Below are 22,391 nucleotides of genomic sequence, written 5' to 3' on the forward strand. Positions count from 1 at the left end.
CTGGAGCCCTTGGCCCTGTTCATTGAACGAATGCTTGATGCCGGGTCCAGAGGGTCCAGTCCCTGTGTCCATAAACCCACATCTTCCCCTGACCACCTGCACTGTTTTTCTGCTGCCTGCAAAACAAGAACCTTCATTCTTTCATATTTGGAAAATCTTTCTCCAGAGAAAGAGGACTCTACTTGAAAGCATGCTCATTTCTTGGAGCTGGTCTTGTCTGGAAAGGGCACATTCCAGGGTGAGGACTTGTCCCCCAGGAATTTCACAGCTGTCCTGAGGAGAGACTCCTCCCCACCATTGTGCCATTGCTGTGTCCTCCTCTGTGGGAGCACACTAAAACGGGGGTGGTGGTAGGGAGGCAGGCCTGGGGGTCTGGCACAGGAGACTGCTTCTTTTGCAGTGCGGTCTCTGCATTAGTAGAGGAGGTGTTGGTGCAGAGACTAGGGATCGGATTTTCACAGTGTCAGCAAGCAATGTGGCAAACACGGGACTCAGTGCAGGCCCATCTGTCGCTGCTGGGCAACAAATGTCCTCTACCCGTCCTGTCCGTGAGTCTGGTTCCTTTACACGTGAGTGGAAGATCTTCGGCAGGACCTGGGGGTTGTCAGAGTGGCCGTTCTCCCTCTGGACACCCTAAGCCCAAGCCTAGACCCTGCCTGTGCACATGCTCTCTGCGCACAGGTATGGCTCCCACAGGCTTGCCCACTCTACCCGCACCCCAGAAGGGGCAGCCTGGGCTCAGACAAACACCTAAAGGTCTGACTTTAAAAGGAGAGGCGTGGCTGGACTCAGACAAGGAGGTTCCAGGGAACCTGTGACAGGAACATCCAGGTCCCCAGAGGGCTCTTTCTGTGGGACTTGGCTCTCATTCATTCAAGGAGAACACGGCCATCCTGTCTGGAGAAGCTCTTATTCCTTTAAGGCTACTTCCTTGCCCCAGCGCTCTAGAATCAGTCATTTCCCCTCATTCAGGTCTTTGTGAGCACCTCCTGGTGGGCAGCCTCCCAGGGCTGGATACTTAGGGGAAGAGGAATCCTAGACAGCATGATCAAGGCACCGCCCCCTTGTTAACTTACTGAATCCTCACAGCAGCTTTGTGAGGGAGATATTCTAGTACCTGGAGTTTTCAGAAGGGGAGACCTCGTCACTTGTCAAGGCACACCGTTCGGTGGGGCGGCTGTAGTTTGGGCTCAGGTGTGTGCCCTTTGACCTCGACATTCCCTTGAGCCTCCAATTTGCGGATCAGTCAGGGAGAGTTAAGTGCAGACAGTGAGCCGACCCCGGCTGGGGGAATCCCAAAATGGATTTCTGAAGGCGGCAGAGGGCCCTCGAGAAATCTCAGGGAGGGTGGATTTCGGCCTGACGCTGGCCGTCCCATTCCTTGGCCTACGCGAACCGGTGTTTTCCATTCCAGTCAGGCCATGGAAGTTGGCAAGAAATGACGTCTAGCATAGTTTCTGGCCGGATCCTCGGCTTTTACCCTCCATGAAAGAGGAGGAATCTGAGATGGTGGAGACACACTAGAGAAGCAGCCCGGCCCCAGCCACCCCCTGGAGGAGTGCTGCCCAGGCGAGCGGTGCACTCTGCCTGCACCTGCCTGTCACTGGGAGGGAAACCTTGCTGCCGCTGGCTGCCATGATTTCACATGTGTTTGGTGGAATGGCCTGGTCTATTCTGACCAATAAAGCCGGAACACTAGGCTTGGTGGCTCCAAACGCAGGTGCGATGCCCTTGAACCCTGTGCCCGAGCTGCTCCCGTGGGGACCTCCTTGTGGCATCTGGGGGCGCAGGGGACGTGGTTTGCATGACCATCCCTCGGCACCAGGCAGCCCGCACTGTGCATCGTGTCTCTGCTGAGCTGCCTCTGGAAGGTGGGGGGCTAGCACTGCCTCAGCTGGGCAGGCTCTGCACAGCCCAAAAGATTAAGGTATGGATCTTACCCTCAAAGGCCTAATTCCAGCTGGAGGAGTGAAAACCCATGAAAGGCTATTGTCATGACAGAGAAAAGTATGTCAAGAAAGGATGGGTCCTAAGCTCTGATTTCTGGAAGAAGAGAGGCTGTTAGGTCAGGAGTAGTTGCTGAGTGTGCTGGAGCTCTGGGGGATATTGTCTAAGGCTAGATTAAATTAAATTACTATCTTTTGCAATTCAAGAACCAAAGGAAAAAATGTTGAAGATAAAGGTGGACACAGAATTTATATTTATTAACAATGACAAAAAAAAAATCCCACCACCGCAAAACATATATATATCAGTGCGTATACACATATGGAGAGATACATTTACTCCGCATTTGACTCTTGGCTCACAGTTAAATTCCTCTCCTTCCGATATAGCCTTACTTGGCAGAGTGCCGTGGAAGGCAAGTTTACTTGTTGTTTTAACTCTAAGACATTGTATTTTTCTGTGTCTTTCATTAATGAACCCCAAAACCTACTCTTCCAGTCAACACTGTCGTTAATGACTCAGTAAGACCACCACCATCAGTTGCTTTACTTCTACTCCAGATTATTAATTACTGAGTTCGTTGTCTGGCGCAGTTCTGAAAAAATGGTCCCATTGCATTAAAATGCTTTTTCAGACCCATTTAATGGTTAAGACAGAGAGCTGCTGACCTTGACCTTTCCGTACACATCCTTGTTTTATCATAACCATAAATCATTCATGTGCCAATCTATTTTCCTGATTAATGACCTAAAAATGTGCATTCATTAGTAGCCATTTAACATATAATCCCTGGCAAAATTATTGATGAATTAACATTATACTTTTATTATATGCTTATGTTCCCAAATTGTCCTGAGTCCCTTCAGGGTGGCTATTTTGCTTGGTCTTAATAAAGGACAGCAAAAGATTGGAAACAAGTCAGAGGTCTGTAAAATGGAAACTGCTTAAACAGATTACGGCCCATCTCTCCATGGGACACTACTCAGTTGTAAAAAAAAATAATGAGGAGGCACTTCGTGTTCTGTTATGCAATGATCTCCAGGACATAGTGTTAAGACCGCCAAATGCAGGACGGAATGTAGAAAATGCTCTCATTTTGGTTTTTGGCACAAGGGAGATGTTAAAACCTGTTGGCTTGCAAAAGCATGAACTACCTCTGGGCAGATATATCCAGAAATGAGATAACAGCTGGGAGGGAAATCCTGTGGCTGAGAGCCTGGGTTAAGGGGGAAAACTTTTAATGTACAGGTTTTATTTTTTCTCCCCCAGATACTTCAGTGTGTGTTTCCCAAGTATGAGGGTACTCTCTTCCATTACCACCGTGCAGTGATCATAATCTGGCAATTTAATGTGAATATACTATCATCTAATCCACATCCCGTACTATAATTTCAGCTGTCTCAATAGTGACTCTTGGCCATTTCTGCGCCCGTCCCCAAGGTCCAGATTCAGGATCCTATGTCACACTAACTGTCATATATTTTAGCCTCCTTTACCTTGGAATGGGTCTTAAACCTTGTCTTTTTGTCAACAGCAGCAATGATGAAGCCTCTTTAAGTGGCTTCTCAGGCAGTAGATATAGACAGGTGGGGGCTAGAGCAGGAGAGCCAAGGGTTGGAGGCCCTAGGGAATGGCTGTCAGCTTCAGCCCTGTTTGTGGTTTAATGCGTGGAACCCTTTAGAAGACTTGGTGGAATAATGGTGGCATTATTCTAGAAAGTGCTCCTAGGCTGTGGGTGGGGCTCACAGTCATTGTAAGTTGGGTTTACACAGAACTTTGAAGGCTGGTGTGGCCAGGTGACATTTACATTATATTCTTGAGTGCATTTATAAGAGGAAGTTGTCTGTAGCTTTCATTAGAATTTTTTAAGACTTTTTATTATGCAAAGTTTTAAGCACATACAGTAGCAGAGAGGGCTTAATGAACCCCCACTTGCTCTTCCCAATGGTTGGCTGGCTGGTCAGGGACTTGGAAAGGGCACAATTAAAAATTGATCACAAGGCATTCTGGGGAACAGGTGTGTGGCCGGACCTTTTTAAAATGGCCCCAGAATGCGAAGAGTTGCTTCCCGGTGGTCTCTTAAGAGTAGTTACAGCAGAGAAGGGTTTCTATAATCAGGGAGATAAAATGATCTGTTTTCCGGACATCGGTTAGCTCCTTTTCCCAGAACCTCTGTCCTTGCCCAAAGGCCTCAGAGATCAGAGTGGCCCAGGTAGCAGTGACTGAGTTTGGGCATAGGCTCAACAACATGGACTGTCTGCTCACCAAAGCCTAATCTGCCGCCCACAGAGACCAATGCTGAGCCCCCAGTGTAGCATTATCCTGTAGGAAAAGCAGTGAGCTACCTTCAACATGTAAGGGATAGGATTTTGATCTCATGGCAGAGACACTCTGGATATGGATTTGCTTTTCTTGTCTGCAGTACTTCTTTCAAAACTATGACCCATGTACTATAGAGTATTTATTCACCATGGTGGTTTTCCATCTTGCATTGCTTCTGACCAAGGAACTCATTTTACAGCAGATGAAGAACAGCGATGAATTCACGGTGATCTACCATTTTGTCTTGTTTACTGTAGCTTTAAGTCTTGAAATTGGGCAGTGCAAGTCCTACTTTGTTCCTCTTTTTATGATTGTTCTGGCTCTTCTAGATTCTTGGCATTTTCATGTAAACTTGTAGAATAAGCTTGTCAATTTCTACTGAAATCCTGATGGGATTTGAATGGGATTGTGTTGCATCTGTAGATGAATTTGGAGAGAACTGACATCTGAACCATACTGGGTCTTTCAACTTATGAACGTGACACATCCATTTATTTAAGTTTACTTTCTTTAACAATCTTTTTTATTTGTATTTGGTCTTGTGTACCTATTTTGTTAAATTCTTTCCAAATTATTATATGGCCTGTGATGCTATTATATGACTAGCATGTTTTAATATTTAATTTTCTGATAATTTATGGTCAATATTTAGGAATACGATTGATTTACTGACTTTATATTTTATAATTTTTGTAACTTTTCTTATTTTAGTCATTTCATTGTATATTTCTTAGGATTTTCTACATATATACATCATTATGTCATCTGTAAAGAGTTTTACTTTTTCTAATCTGTAACTTATTTCTTTCTATTTTGTTTTGTCATATGGCACTCTAGTACAATATTGAATAGAATGGTGAGATACACATTTTCTTGATCTGAGCTAGAAAGGCTTCAACCTTTTATCACAAGCATAATGACAGCTCTGTGTTCTGTGTGTGTGTTTGTGTGTGTGTGTGTTTAAGTTTACTGAAAACTATTATTGTAATTTTTTAAATGACCTAACAGGTTTGTGATGAATTCAGCAAATTATTCTGACATTTTTGGAACGGATACCAGCTTTTGCCAGACAACTGAAAGATTCAAATGTGAAATTTTCACAGTCAACTCCACCCCTAGCAAAGCCCCTCATTCTATACCAATTCTATAGCTCCCAATTCTATACCACAGTTTGTGTTACAAAACTCTGAAGCAAACATCCAATAATTAAGCAGTAGTATCTAAGTGTGGACAGGTTTTCCATTATTTACGAGGCTTGAATCTCTTTATAACATTAAATTCAATCCAATGACTTAAGTCAATTTAAAAGTCATTAAAAAAATCCATCCTCTTATACTGACAGATTTCTTTTTTTGGTCATCTTTCTTCTCCTTTTCTTTATTTTTGTTCTTGGACTTCTTTTTCTTATTTTTGTGTCTCTGGCTTTTTTCCCCCAATCCTATGTCAGTGCCTGTATGCTTCACGTTTATTTATTTTTAAACAACGTCTCCCTTGTTTCTTCTTGTCGCTGTCCAGACTTCCTGCTGGGCTGGCCCTGCCACTGTGGCTTTGGGCTTGGCCTCTAGAAGGTCGGTGACTGTTACTAGGACTCCGCTGGGAGTACTGTGCTCTGGCTCCTGCTAAGCCCTTCTGGCCAGCTGCGGCTGTGTTGGGCTCTTCTGCTTTATCGTTCGGGTCTTTAGACCTTTTGCTGAATTTTTCTCTCCTTTTACAGATGTGTTACTTTCGCTGTCACCTTCATTCTAGTCTGGTTCAAAAGCAGCTTCCTCGCTTTCTCTGGTTAAGTCAAAGGAGGTCAAGAGGAGTAGGTAGAGGGGGTTTAGGCTGGATAGATTCCTGTCGTTTTGCCCGTTCACTTGCTCTTTTTTCAATCTATGTGTGTCTGGTGGGTTAAGAATATAAATTTATTGCCACTTGATACTTTATTGTTCCTTGCTTCTAATATGTGCTTCTCATGATTTCTATAAGGACTTTTGTCTGCAGACTGTCTCTTCTCTGGAGCACTTAGTATTGTAAGTGGTTTTATGATCATGAGACTTTTTTTTTTTTTAACCTCTTCTGGTATGTGAACTTTTTGGGAAATGTCCTGTTCCTTTTTAGGCAAGTCTCTCCTCCCTCCGCTTATTTTTCTGTTCAGATGCTGAAGCTCTAGGTTTTTTGTAGATACCTCTTACTAGGTTTAGAAAGTTCTCTTCTGTTTCAGTGTTTAGCTGAGAACGTTTTTTTGTTTTTTGTTATTTTTAATGAACAGGTTTTTTTTTTTTTTCTGTGTTTCTTGTGATGATTATAATTTGTCTTTTTTATTCTGTTAATGTTTTGGATTACACTGAGTTTTCAAATGTTAAGTCACCTATGCTTTCCCAGGATACACCCCACCAAGTCACATGTATTATCCTTTTTGATATCCCTGGATTCAACTGATTTTTTTTGTTTGTTTTTATTGTTAAGGATTTGTGTTCATGAGAAATAGTCACCTATAATTGTATAATAATGACTTTTTCTCATCAGGATAATGTTGGCATTATAAAATGATATCCCGGGCACCTGGGTGGCTCAGTGGGTTAAGCCGCTGCCTTCGGCTCGGGTCATGATCTCAGGGTCCTGAGATCGAGTTCCGCGTCGGGCTCTCTGCTCAGCGGGGAGCCTGCTTCCCTCTCTCTCTCTCTGCCTGCTTCTCCATCTGCTTGTGATTTCTCTCTGTCAAATAAATAAATAAAATCTTTAAAATAAAATAAAATGATATCCCTTCACCTCTTCTGAAAGTTTCAGTGTAAGATTGGCTCTGTTTTCTCCTTAAATGTTTGATAGATAGACTTCACCAATGAAGCTATCTAGTCTGGTGTTTTGTTGTGAAAAGGGTTTTTAAAAAATTATTATGAATTAATTTCTTTCAGAGACATAGGATCATTTAAATGATTTCCCTTTTTATGTTCAGTGTTTGTAATTTGCCTCTTTTAAGGATAGGTAATTTCATTATGTTGATGTATATGTAGGAGTACATTTGCATATATTATTACTCTATCATTTTAGTGTTTATAGGACCTGTAGTTATGTCTCCTCTTTAATTCCCAATATTAGTAATTTGTATTTTTTTCTTGACGAATCTAGAGGTTTATCAAATGTATTACATTTTTTAAAAATAGAGCTTTGGGTTTAATTGGTTTCTGTCTTTGTCTATTTTCTATTTCATTATTCCTATTCTTGCCTTCAAGAATATATATATATTGGGTTTAAGCTGCTCTTTTCTTTCTACTTTCTTAGTATAGAAGTTTAGATCATTGTATTTAAACCTTCATTCTTCCTTTTTAGCATTGCTTCTAAATGTCTTTTTTTCCCCAGTCCCAATTGTTATGTCTGTTCCTGGGAGGCTCTGAGGAATTTCAAAGCCCATGTAGCCACCTTCATTGTGCCCCCTCAACAGATTTTTAAAAAGCATTTTGTGACCATAATGTTCTGAACTACTAACAACTGTTTAAGCATGGATCTTTAAGTAATTTCTTATTAATCTAAATGTATCCTTCTACATAATAAGACCTAGAGCAGCTGACTGAGTGTTCGGGGGAAGATGTTTGTGTTTCAGATTTTGTGTCCTCGCTCCTGCTTCAGAGGAATTGTTGCCGCAAGGGGCTTCTCAAGCCAGCCCCCTTTTCTATTTTTCTTCATGTGAAATTGCATGCATAAACTATCTTTTCAGACTCAGCAGGTTTGTTAGAGAAACTCGCTTTGAATTTGGTGCCAGTCCAGCATGGATTAAGAGGTGGAAATAAATTGAAATGAGGATAAAGGGCATTTTAAATGATATCAGAAATCCCATTTGGTGAAATCGGAGTAAAATCTTTTTCACTTCATTTCCCTCAAATTCCATTTTAAAACAGGTGGCCTTTTAAAGGCTGATGCTCTGTTGCAGTGGGCATTGGCTACATTAGCGTTCCTGGATTTTCTCAGCAGGGATACGGACCTAGCATGTGACCTGGGAGTGTTTTCCCTGAGTCCAGTTAGTGTCTTTGGTTCCAGATATGGAGAGGAGATGGATAATCTCATAATCTACAGATGTCAGAGGCGTCTTCTTATCCTGTCTTTCCACATTTTCAATTAATAAGCCTTTCAGAAAAACATCTGGACTTCCACTTCCAGTTGGGCTATAGAAATTTGCAAGGGACCATTACTCTCACTGTAACAATGTAAGCTGAATAAGCTACAAAATCATAGTTGTTAAAAACTCATCAGAGAGCAGAGGATGCAAAGAATTTAAAATGCCCTAGTTCCGGAGTGTAAAGAGCCCTTCCTAGGAGTGTGATACATGAGGCTCCTTTCTTTCTTTTCTTTTTTTTTTTTTTTTTTAAAAGATTTTATTTTTATTTATTCGACAGAGAGAGATCACAAGCAGGCAGAGAGGCAGGCAGAGAGAGAGGAGGAAGCAGGCTCCCCGCTGAGCAGAGAGCCCGATGCGGGACTCGATCCCAGGACCCTGAGATCACGACCCAAGCCAAAGGCAGCGGCTCAACCCACTGAGCCACCCAGGCGCCCGAGGCTCCTTTCTTATAGGAATCTTGGAAGAGCAAACCTATCATAGATCGGGTATTTGGGGAGTTGCAATGAGAAACTAGCTGAACTAGCTGAAATTTGCATGAGCTGTCATGATGAATTTGAAATTCCAAAAGACCTAACTGCAAAATGGCACCCACCTGCAGATCCTCATTTATAAGACTTCTCCAACTGCATGGCTCTGACCTGGGGAAGGTAAAGGGCAGGGAGTAATGGAGAGAGATTTCCCTAGGAGCACTCACCTGTCACTTTTTTTCTGAGTCTTCCTTGAGTATGTAGCAGCAGCAGGGACAGGAAAGAAGGATAGAGACCCCTTCAAGGCACACCTGCCCATAAATCCTTTCCAAGTTATGTCTACTCTAGTCAAAGCTAGGAGACATGTAAAAAGGCAGGAACATGTAAGTAACCCTTAATCAAGAAGAAAAAATGGCCAATAGAAGCAGAACCGGAAATGACTCAGATGTTGGATCCAGCAGACAAAAATTTTAAGATAAGTATAATTCTGTTAAGGAGTTTAGTGGGAAAGATGGCAAAATAAGTAAAAATATGGAAAACTGCAAGAGAATCTGAAATTCCATAAAAGAATAAAATGAAAATTCTAGAACTGATATGAAATTTTCATTTGAAGGATTTAACAGCAGAATGTGAAGTTAGGTTAAAAAAATTTGTCCAAACTTATGCATAAGGATAGAAAAAATTAAGTTACAACAGACTTTCAGAGAGCTTGAGGACAATATCAAACACTATAACATAAGTATATTAGAGTACCTACAAAAGAGAAGGGAGAAAATGGGGCATAGGGAATATTTGAAAGGATTATGCTTGAGAATTTTCAAAAATTATCAAAAAATATGACAGATCTTAGAAACTCAGGAAAATCCAAGTCGAATACATACAAAGAAAACCATACCCAGGCACATCACAGTCAAAATACTGAAAATCAAAATTAAAGAGAATATTTTAAGCACAGTTAGAGAAAAATGGTACACAAGTTTAACAATACAATAAGAATGATGGCTAACTTCTTCTTTTTTTTTTTTTTTTTAAAGATTTCATTTATTTATTTGGCAGACAGAGATCACAAGTAGGCAGGGAGACAGGCAGAGAGGAGGAAGCCGGCTACCCACCGAAGAGAGAGCCTGGTTTGGGGCTCAATCCCAGGACCCTGGGATCACGACCCGAGCCGAAGGCAGAGGCTTCAACGCACTGAGCCACCCAGGCGCCCCGAAAGATGGCTAACTTCTGATCAAAAGCAGTAGAATCCAGAACACTGTGGAACGGCTTCTTTAAAACGCTGAAATTAAAGAAAAATCATTCAAAAATACCTACTTCAAGAATGAAAGAAAAAAACATTTTCCCACAGGAAAAAGCTCAAAGAACTTCACCGTAGTAGACTTTCATTGTAAGAGATCATAAGTTCTTCAGGCTAAAGGGAAATATCAGAGGAAGCCTGGATCAGTAGGAAAGAACACTAAAAAGGGAAAATAAAGGGAAGGTGTGTGTGTGTGTGTTTGGGAAGGTATCTGTGTGTGCCTATGTGTGCGTGTATGTGTGTATATGTGTGTATGTGTGTATATGTGTATACCTGTAGGGGGAAGGGGTGTATATGTGAAGGTGTGTGTATGTGTGTACATGTGTGTATGTATATACCTGTGTCTATGTGTGTGGGGGGAAAGGGTGTATGTGTGAAGGTGTGTGTTTGTGTATATGTGTGTATATATGTGGGGGGAAGGTGTGTGTGTACGAAGGTGTGTGTGTATACCAAGGTATGTGTGTGCATGTGTATGAAGGTGTGTGTGGGTGTGTGTGGGGGGTTGGTGTAATCATTATTGTTTTATTTACCCAATGGATGTTTAAATTCAGCCACATGGGAATGAGTTCTGCCTCGTGGAAGGGAACGCACACCGGTGTGTGGTGGTGAACTCTCAGGTGTTGTTCATTGAATATACCTTCAGTTCATGCCAATGGTTGCTTTTCCTGTGGATGGTTTTTTTCTGGGTAAGGAGTTTTATGTTGGGAGTTAAATCTTCTTTCAGCCCATGGAGACGGTCATTCCGCTGTCTCCTACAATCCCATTTTGTTGGTTTGTCTGGAGGTTCTGAGAGTTCAGCTGTCAGCCTAAATGGCACGCTCTAAAGATTTCTCTAAGGGTTTTTCCTTATCTTTGGTTTTCTGCAGTCTCACCAGAAGTGTGTAGACATGGATTTCTTTTTTAATTAAAAACTTTCTCCATGGGATTTATCTGGCTTCTTGAACATGTGTTTTGGCATCTGTCTTAGGCTACTTAGGCTGCTATAGCCAAGTACCACATACTGAGTGGATTTCTCATGTTCCAAGGATCATGGCCCAACATGATGGGGTAAGGGCCTCTCCCTGGTTGATAGCTGGCACCTTCTGGCTGTGTTTTTCTCTCTGGAGCCTCTTTAAAAGGTGCTACTCCCATTCAGGAGGGTTCTGTCTCCCTGGACCAAGCACCTCCCAAAGGCCTCACATCTGATATCATTTTTGAGGGTTAGGATTGCGGCATATGAATTTGGTGGGGGAGGGGCACATTCACACCCTAGCACTTCTTTGACTGGTTCTGGACACTCTTCAGTCCCTATTTCTGTACATGTTGCTCTGTTCCCCTTCTCTCTTTTCTTTGGGGATGCCAATAAAACACAGGTGTCAGACCTTCTCACTATATCCTCTATGTCTACATCTGTAGCAAATGAACCTCTCCATGTTTCTGTGTAGCTAGGACTTTCCAAGGAAATGTTATCAATACTTGAGGTGAAGGGTGTTAGAACTGAAGCCATCTGCTCCCATTCAAAAGCTAACAAAACTTACCTTCTCTGAACCTTGTGGGATGCGGCTTCTCCCTTTTACTTCTTAGATAATTCCTTTACATTTCAAAGGGGGATAAAACCTGGAATCCTAGGGCCCTTTGTTTAATTCCAGAAGACAGGAAATGACCACAGAGTAAATGTTTCTCCCCTGCCCCACTCTCTCTTAGAAAGAGGGAGTGCTAGCTGGTGTAGCCTACATAAACTGCCAGATTCCTAATTTCAGGGTCTCTCCTGCAGTGCAAAAAACTCTATGCTCATGCAGGTCTCACCTCTGGCTCTCACTCTGTGACTCGGAAGGCAGAAGAAAGCAGGAGTAGGGAACCAACGCAATTACTGATGTAATTTATAATCTGCCTTACCCCAGAATTTTATAATTTTAGTCAGGATCACAGACATAACTAGAGGTATTTAAAACTTACTGTTTAGATTTTCTGCTTGATTTTCCATCCTCTTGGCTATTCTCTGCATGGATTCTTCTGACCTACATTTTCTTTCACGAATTCTCTTCAGCTTTTGAAATCTACCATTGAGCCATTCATTGAATTGTCTCAGGCGATGGAAATATTTTGTTTTTCTGTTACAGTAGTGGTTGCACAAGTATAAGTCACCAGAGTGTGCACTGTGAATAATTAGCTTTCACTGAATGTAAATTACACTTCAGTAAAGTTGTTAAAAGATAAAAAGGAAGTTGCTTGAGCATCTGACTCTGAATTCAACTCTGATTTCATGATCTCACAGGTTGTGGGATGCAGCCCCACATCGGACTCCATGCTCAGCAGTCTAGTCTGCTTGTCCCTCTCCCTCTGTTCTTCCCACATTTGTGCTCTGTCTCTAAAATAAACAAACAAATTAATAAGTAAAATTTCTAAAAAAGATAAAAAGGACAGAAAATTCTTAATTTTCATGTTATTGTATTTTGCAGTTTTAAAAGATCCTAGTTTTCCCCTTACATAACTGTTATGTCACTTTTTATAGTTTTTAGTTTTTTTTTTTTTTAAAGATTTTATTTATTCATTTGCCCAACAGAGATCATAAGTAGGCAGAGAGGCAGGCAGAGAGAGAGGGGAAAACAGGTTCCCTGATGAGCAGAGAGCCTGATGCGGGGCTCGATCCCAGGACCCTGGAATCATGCCCTGAGCTGAAGGCAGACGCTTAACCCACTGAGCCATCCAGGAGCCCCTAGTTTCTAGCTATCTGCCCAAATGGTTTAGGTTGGCTTTTATCTCCTTGAGATAAAATACTAGTAAAACTTTATTTATTGACTTATTTTAAATAGTAAGCCTATATATTTTATAGACTCAGCTGACAATTGCATTATTTAAATTCCCTGTGGGCCTCACTGTGTTATCCTCACATATGTCCAGTTATCTCTGACTGTGTGTTGGTCATTGTGCTGGGACAACTACTGTGTAGGATGTGTTCTCTTCTGAGGGTGGATTTGCTATTGCTTTAGCCGTGCGACTGGGAGCATTACCAACCCGAGGCCACCTCCATCCTAAGTTCAGGCTTTCTTACTTTCTCAGAAACCCAAATAATCTGAAGGCAGATTTTCATCTGTGTCAGGGCTAGTTTATTTTTGCTTATTCTTACTTGTGGTGTACACTTTTGGGGGAAGTGTAAAGCCAGAAGTCGTATATTGGGTCCCATACTTTCAGAGCTCTGCTCTCTGACATTTCTCCCCCATAATCTCTTAAGGCCACCAAAAGCCCCAAATTGCAGCTTTGCTTCAGGTAGTAGAATCCAAAGTATCTCACTAGCCTCTCCAGTTGCCAGGCTTTTCTGGGATTTTGTCCAGGTCACTTTTTTTTTTTTTTTCAAACTATCTTTTGAACTCTGTGATGCTTTTAATATTTTAAAAATACTTTGTTTTTTAGCTATATTCTTTAAGAGTTTAGTTTGAATCACCAAGTCTGCTATTAGGAGAATTAAGTCTTAACACTGACATTTAAAATAATATTTTTAGGGGTGCCTGGGGCTAAGTGTTTGCCTTCAGCTCAGGTCATGATCCCAAGGTCCTGGGATCAAGCCCCATGTCAGATTCCTTCCTTATTGGGCAGCCTGCTTCCCCCCTGCCTGCCATTCCCCCTGCTTGTGCTTGATCTCTCTCTGTCTGTCTCTGTGTTAAATAAATAAAATCCTTAAAATAAATAGATATTTTTATTTAATTAAAGAAACACTGACTTCCCTTGCTATAAGTTAAAGCTGCTCATTGTACTGAATTTTGAAAAATTCAGAAAAATAAAAATGAGAAAATATATGCTCTTAGAATACCACCAGATATAAATATCAGTTAATGTTGTGGTATGTCTAATTTCACTCTTTTGCCCTCCCTTTTAATTAGAATTAGTATATGATTTCTAGTGGATATACATTTTAACATCCTGCTTCTGTTTCTTAAAATCATGTTGCTAGCATTATCACTAAGAATATTCTGTGAAAAAAAAATGGTTTTACTAGCTTTGTCATATCCCAACATTAATATATCAAAATTTGGTTAGCCATTTTCCTACTGTTGGAGTTCTACAGAAATTATACTTTTTCTCATTTTTATAGTGTGATTAGCATCTTTTCATAGAAATATTTTCCTCGGGGCACCTGGGTGGCTCAGTGGGTTAACCTCTGCCTTTGGCTCAGGGTCCTGGGATCTCAGGGTTCTGGGATCTCAGGGTCCTGGGATTGAGCCCTGCATCAGGCTCTCTGCTCAGTGGGGAGTCTGCTTCCTCCTCTCTCTCTCTCTGCCTCTCTGCCTGCTTGTGATCTCTGTCAAATAAATAAAATCTTTTTTGAAAAAAAAAAAGAAATATTTTCTTTGATTTCTGAATATCTCCCTAGTAGGGAATTACTAGGACAAAGAGTAGGACTAGAAATGTTATTTATTTATTTTAAAAGACTTTTATTTACTTACTTGATAGGGAGAGTGAGAGAGGGAGCACAAGCAGGGGGAGCAGCAGGCAGAGAGAGAAGCAGGCTCCTGGCTGAGCAGGGAGCCCAATGCAGGACTCAGTCCCAGGACCCCGGGACCATGACCTGAGCTAAAAACAGAGGCTCAACAGACTGACCCACCAGGTGTCTGTAGAAATGTTATTTTTGCTAACAACAAGAATTACCTGTAGCCAATCCATCTCTGCCAGTTCTTCTCAGCACATCCAGAGCTGCTGTCCGTGTACACTCACGGTGAGTTATGAGCTTAAGGAAACATCACTGCAGAGAATGTGCACCAGTCTTATTTCCTTGACCACTTGAGAAAAGTGTTCTGCTGAATAGGCAGGTACAGACAACTCTTTAAGACGGGGGTTGTTAACCCCAGTTGCATATTAGAACACCCTCCACACAGTTTAAAATGAATCTCCAAGGACAAGCATCCATATATCTATGTAATTCCTTATCTGGTTCCAATGTATAGTCAGGCTTAGGAACCACTGCCTAGAAGTAAAAGACGGTCTAGTCAGTGTCTAGTAGACAAATGAATTTTAATTGTTGACCTCTTAAAATACGTTTGACCCTTTCTTGCTTAGGATATGGGCTTGCTTCTGATCATGGTTATACTTTAGACCTAGGTATGATGGATAAAATACAAAATGTTTAGTTAAATTGGTATTTCAGATAAAGAACCGATAATTTTTAAAAATCATGTATGTCCCAGATACTGCAAGGGACATGCATATTCTAAAAATTACCTCTTTTACTATCTGGAATTAAAATTTAACTTAACTGGATATCCTGTGCTTTTATTTGCTGAATCTGGCTGCACTAATCACAGTTAAACTTCAGGATACATGTGATTTCCCTCAGCATTCTCCTCCTTTTGCTGAGGGTTGGTATTAGACCCTCTGTTTTATGAAGAGGTTTGTGTCTCTTTTGACTCTGTCTGCCTGAGACAGAAAACTGCATTCATCGACCCTCTGCGATAATTCCACAAAGAAATTTTCATGGCACTCCATAAGGTCTTGGTGTCCTGGCCTGTTCTAACGTCTGTTGTGAGAAGCTTTCACTTGGTATCCAAGAGGGATCCTAATGGCCTTTAAGTATGTAATTTGCCTCTTTAGACATAGTTAGGGAAAGAAGCTTCTAGCATTTCCACGTCAGTGAACAGAACTGTATATTCTGGAGTAGGCTTTTGTTCAGAATGCAATCACTTGAGCCCCTGTTAGCTATATGCATAGGTAAGGGGCAAAAAAGGTACAACAGACATCCTGGTGTGTGTGTGTGTGTGTGTGTGTGTGTGTGTAGAAAATGCTGCTTCTCTCAGTAGTCAGTCTCAGAGCGGGTGAACCAGTTTGTACAAGTGGCCCAGTGTGTAAAGGCACTTGGATTGCAAGTTCAGTCTCTCCTGAAACTTGAAGTTAAGGGGACCTGATGAGCTCAGTTGGCATGGCCCTGCCCATGGCATTCTGGTAGGAAAGAATCCCAGAGGATCCAAAAGGGACCCACAAGATAGGAAAGGGGGGGTCTGTGTTGGTGGTGCTGAACCTCTAAGGGACTAGATGCCCTGTTGGATTCAGAGTCCCCCACCCCCAGCATGATTTGAGGAACAATATCTCAGCACGTGGTGAGAACTACAGAAGAAGTGAAACCTCGGAGCTCAGTGTAGGACCCCACTGTAGTTTAGTGGGGAACCTGAACCAGGAAGGGCTCCCCATCCCCTCCCACAGACCACCCGAACCAACCTTCCTGGATTGCCTCTCAAGAACGATACCTTGTGGTAGCTTCTTGCAATGGCAGCAGGGGGTTGAGTTTTTCTTTGGCTGGTGTGAGGAAGTGGGATTCTTGAGTAAAGGGAGGTGGGGGGCGCTCAGGAGGGAGAGCCTAGGCTTCCTGTACACAAGGGTAGGTGCGTACTCAGGCACTTACAAGGGGGGATCCTCCTGACTTCACATCTTTGCTCTGCCAAGGTCTGGGTGAAGTTGGCAAGTTACTACATCTCCTGCCTCAGCTTCTCTATCTGCACAATGACATTAATAATAGTACCTATCTCCTAAAGTGGTTGTGAGGACTCACAGTGTGTTACTGCACGTTAGACTTGCACCTGGCAGTGCCCCGTGAATGGTGCCCCGTGAATGGTGGAGGCTGATGTCATTGTAAGGAGAGCTAAAAGGGGGTGAGGTAAGATTGCCCCCAGGTGAGCTGCTGCTGTAACAAGCCCAGAGGTCGATGTGATGATTCTCACTTTGCAGATGATGCGGGCGACTTTCAGGGAACGCAGGCCACTTGCACGAGAGCACACAGGCGTGATCAGAACTCTGGTCTGCTGATTAGACTTGCATTTCCTGGAAGCCCCACATGACCTAATTGCAAACCTGGTCTCCGTGATTCCTCAGGCATGATCAGAGTCCGCTCCAAAGCTCTCTGCGTGGCATATGAATCTGCAATCTCAGTGAACCCCACAGGATTGGGGGGGAAAAAAAAGCCTATTCATATCCCCTCTGAGTTTCTCCTTGAATCCACCGTCTCTTTTCCAATTTCAGTGTTTCTTCCTTGGTTGAACGCTCATCTCCTGCCTGAACTCCATAGTCCTTTCCTAACTGCTTGGCCTCCTTCTGCTCCTTCTCCCTTCCAGCCCCTATCCCATGCAGCTGGAAGGGTGGTCTTTCTAAAACGTAGATCACGTTAAGCCTGCCAGTGTCCCCCACCTTCTGCAAGACTGTCCAGCCTGCCTTGCTGTGTACAATCAGATCTCTGTCCCTGGCTGAACGTCTTTTTCTTCTCTTCTCCCAAGAGCTAGGCTCTCTTCCTGTTCCCAAAGCAATTGGACATTTCTGCTGTGCCACTCACTGTGTTTAACTGTCCTTGGCACTCCGTCTATCCAGAAGACTGAATTCATTGAAGGCAGAGATAGTATTTGACCCATTGGTGTCCCCTTGGTGACTCACATGGCACCAGGCTAGGAAGTGTTGAGACATGGGATGGATCATCTTATTTAAGATAAGGAGGTGGCCGGAACGCCTGGGGGGCTCAGTTGGTTAAGCATCTGCCTTTGGCTCAGGTCATGATCCTGGCATCCTGGGATTGAGTCCCACATCGGGTTCCTTGCTGGGCAGGGAGTCTGCTTCTCCCTCTGCCTGCCACTCTGTCTGCCTGTGTTCTCTCTCTCTCTCTCTGACAAATAAATAAATACAATCTTTAAAAAAAAAAAAAAAAATAAAGAGGTGGCCACTCCCTGAATTGAGGGTCAAAAACAGTGCACCATGGGTAGTAAGAAACACAGGGGAAGGGAACATTTGGCCATTATACATCATCTTGTTGTGCCAATTCTCTGCCTTGTAAGAAACCTAAATTCCACAGTTTGGCTATACATAGGAGCTCTCTCATCAACAAGCAAAAGGAAAAAAAAATATTATTGCCCAGATTAAGGACTTTGTGTTGATATTGGCAAGAAATAGTTCAAGTTGGAAAGTTGAGGCCGGCCCCAAAATGGCAGGTCAGAAGCCAGAGCCCTGCGGTACTCTGAAAGATTTATTTATATGCGCAGGTTGGGGGCATCTGCAGCCACACATCCATTCTCCTGATCGAAGGTGGCACAGAGGAGAGCTTAGGCATTGCTAACCAGAATACTGGGATTAATTCTAGCTGAGCTGCACAAGCTGTGTGACCCAGAACAACATCCTGAGCCTCTGTGTGACTAAAATGGGGATAAGCAAGCATGCCTCCCTTACGGTATTGTTGTGGGAAGCTAATACCTACCAAGTGCTTAGAGCAATGTCTTAGTTCTTATTGTCACTGACCCAGGAAGCTCCATCGTAATCTTCTTTTTTTTTTTTTTTTTTTTTTTTTTTTTTTTTTAAAGATTTATTTATTTATTTGACAGAGAGAGATCACAAGTAGGCAGAGAGGCAGGCAGAGAGAGAGAGAGGAGGAAGCAGGCTCCCTGCCGAGCAGAGAGCCCGATGCGGGACTCGATCCCAGGACCCTGAGATCATGACCTGAGCCGAAGGCAGAGGCTTAACCCACTGAGCCACCCAGGCGCCCATCTCCATCGTAATCTTCTGAAAACAGGGCCATACAATCATGCACTCCAGGGGATGGGTGTCTTCCTATGACCCACCCAGATGCTCCGCCCCCACCCCCACCCCCCACCATCTCCATCATTCTTTGGCACATATCCCTGTACCCCTGGCTTTGGAAAGAGACTGTCCCCATCACCTTTCCTCCGCAAAGTTGGTTCAAAGCCACCTTTCCTCGCAAAGTAATTGAATCGACCATCTGACCAATAGATCACCTTAATGCATCTGGCCCCGGTGCCCTGTCTCCTGATGATTAGCTCGCTTGTCTCCTTTCCTTGGCATTGCACGTTTAAAAAGGAAAGCTTTCTGAGCTCTTGAGTTATATCTGCCTTGCCGTTCTGAAGAGTGGGTGGTATCAGGCTCTTCCCTCCTGGCACTGCAGGTTTGCCCTGATACGCTGCTCACATTGCATCATTTGCTTAATGATATATGTCTGGAGTGCATTTTCTGGCACTCTTTCTCTTAGCGTCTCCTGGGTGCACTAGTTCCAGAGCACAATGTCTCCTCTTTCTTCTCTCTACCCCTTGCCTCACCCGCCTCTGTTTCTGGTGGTGTAGTGGACGGAGCACTGGGTTCTATGGTAGGAGGGGGGCTGGGTTCTGGATCCTGATCATCCTACACCAATTGTGTGAACTCACACCTTTTACCTCTTGGGGTCCGGGGTCTTCTGTTAAATGAGATGGTTGGACTAAGCTGATCAGTAAAGACCCTTCCAGCTCAGGATCATCTGATGCTTCAGCTCTTTCCGCACTCCTGATTTAGAGCTGACCATTCATAAACCCCTTTAAGGGGTGTATGCTTCAGTGGGTGTAGGCTCAAAAAGGGTGCCAGGCTATATATCACACCATAGAAATATGATGCCGGATTGTTTGGCCTGTGTTCCTACCTCCCAGTATGGGCTACACTGATGCAGAGGATCTAGGTGTTCCTAATGGAGTAGGTAATGGTGACTTTTTGGGTGTCCAATATGAGATCTGGAGATCTTGTCCAATTGCCAGTCAGTAGTTGGATGTGGCCGCTGAGAAACCTAAAGTCCTCTCAGGCTGCATTAATAGAAGCATGTTAACTAGAATAAGGGAGGTGATATTGAGACCCTCACTATTGCATGCTGTAGAGACCTTATCTTTAGAACTGTTTCATTTTGGTTACTCAGGAAATCTACAGGAGAGTTGGGACTGTGTTTGCATTTTTTTGCTACTATATTGCCAGTAAAATTACTGGGCTGGTCAGATATCAGGCTTGCAATAAACATGTTGCCTGCCTGACAAAGAGAGCTTGTTTTTCCAGGTCACAAGGAGGGTTATCAGCATACCTTGTAGAGAGCAGCAGAAGTAAGTGGGTGTTATTTAACCCAACCCAGGGAAGCCTGAGAGTTCTCTATATTTAATAGTACACATCTGTGTTTTCTCCTGCCCAGCTAACACCCGTTCCACATTTAGTCCTAGCATTCTGATTTTGTTTTAAAAATCCCACTGAGCACAGCCCTGTGGGACTTGCTGATTCCATTGGTGGGACCATTTCTCAAGATGACCCAGGACTCTTAGCTAAGAGTGGCACACAACCCAAGCGAGGTTTGCCTACAGAGGTTTGCTCTCCGAGTGTCGTCCCACACCAGCAACACCAGCATCACCTGGGAACTTGTTACAAATGCAAAATTCCAGACTCCTACCTTGGAGTTAGAAACTCTGGGCGTGGGACCCAACAATCTGTGTTTTAGGAAACCCTCCAGGTGATTCTGATGCCAAAGTGGGTCCCAGCAGTATCTGAGGGTTTGATTCCACCTAAACACTGAAAGCAGCTGGCACCTCCTTAAAGCAGTGGGGGGCAGTTAAGAAGGCTGCAGGGGTGCCCCTCAAGAGACTGTTGAGGGTCCTGTGCTCTGAAGATCCCTTGAGCCTGTCCTATCAGGTACCCAATCTTCAGCTTTTGTTCAATTTTATGATCTTCCTATCTGCCTTAAATTCATGAAAAATAATAATTTTTTGTTTCCGTCAGTTGGCTAGAGTCAATGTCTGTATCTTAGAATCAAAGCGCCCGACTGACACTGGAGGGGAAGGATTTTGTCAGATGAGCTGTAAGGTCTGTTCCAGCTGCACACTCTGAACGGGGGTCAGTCCAAGACTGACTGCAGGAATGAGATCAGATCTCCTTGACTTTGAGCTCTGAGAGGCAGTAAAATTAGAGCAGGGGAGAAAAAGGGAGGTGAGGAATGTGATCAGATCCTGATTCTAAGAGGACTGGAGTTCTGGTGGGAGCAGGAGTAGAATGAGCACAAGGAAACTGGTCCCCAGAGAGAGCTTCTTGGTTAACCGGCTGGGTTAAGGAAGTCCAGCAGCACCCTTCCCTTTCAAAGATCCGGTTGTTCAAATTCAGGGTTTTATTCCTCAGGAAGTCATGGAACCTCCCCCAGGCACCACTTTTCTCTCTTTAATGGAAGCATTATCCTGTGCACTTAGCTCATTCTCCCTTCTGCAGCTAAATTAAAATGCACGCGTGACTGACAGCAGCCTTGGGGTAGCCCGCATGTGGTGCTGCCTGTGGGGTTGTGTGCAATTAGATGAAGAAGGTTTCATCTTGCTTCCTTGGACCAGCTGCTTTCTGCATAGACCCTGCTGACTCACCACCAGCCCTGCCTTCCTGAGGGCCGGGCTGGGGGTCAGCTCTGTGCTAATACCATCTGCCTTCCCAGAAGCGCCCAGCTAGGATGGGGCAGGGGCAGTGGAGTTGGGGCGTGGGGTGAACAGGCATTTTGGGAGAGTATGCTAGGGTTCAGAAGGATGGGGACTTCTCCCTAGGGGGTCTGCAGATTTATTGGAAGTGAACCCTCTCTAAGGAGAAACTGGTATAGGTGAGTGTCTACACATAGAATTCAGAGGGCTGTGAAACTCACATGCATTTGGAACAGGAAATGTTCAAAAGTGCCAGTGCACGTGGTTTCCAGCCTGAGGGCTAGAGACCGAGCTCAGGAACCGTATCAGGATCCACACGGTGCTGGGGCTTTGGGAGGCTGTGCAAATAGCCCTCTCTAGCTTTGTGCTCCTTGTAGCTCTCTTGGCTTCTCTTTGCCTCTCTGTGAGTCTTCCCAGTCCTCGTGTCTTCTGGTTTCAGCTGCTTGTTTCTGCACATTACCTTCCAGGCAAGAACCCATTTGGATTGTAAGTGGATGGTACCAACTTACCACAACTTGGGGGCCCCAGGGGAGCTTTATTGGCTTGTGGAATAAAACCCTGAATTTGAACAACCGGATCTTTGAAAGGGAAGGGTGCTGTTGGGGTTCAGAAATGACCAGAACGAGGGCTGCAATCTGCTGGCAGAGCCCCCACTTTGCTTCTCCTTGTGTGATGGGCTCGCTGCCTCTCACCACGGAGCAGCTTCTGCTACACGAGGGAAATCTGGCGGCCAACAGGGCCCTTGGTTCACTGTGCGCCGTTCCTACTACCGGAGGGGGGCTGGCCTTTACTTTCTGGGTTCCGGGTTGAAGAGAGCCCTCAAGTGACTAAAAGTCACAGCTCATGACCTTGACTATCCTAGCTCTGCCCCTGACTCCCCAGGCAACCCTGCAGAAATGAATTGCCTGAGAAATGGGGGTGAACGCAGTGCACGCCTTAGAGAGGCAGCTTTTGTCTGGTGGCTGGGAGGAGTGCTTCTGGGGCCAGGCTGCCCCTCTACAGTCTCAGTTTTGCTACAGAAAAGCAGGGTGACCTTGGGTGTCCTGCCTCCCACATCTCTAAGACAGGGGAGTAATCTA

This window comes from Mustela lutreola, chromosome 4, assembly GCF_030435805.1.
Source record: "Mustela lutreola isolate mMusLut2 chromosome 4, mMusLut2.pri, whole genome shotgun sequence".
NCBI lineage: Eukaryota > Metazoa > Chordata > Mammalia > Carnivora > Mustelidae > Mustela > Mustela lutreola.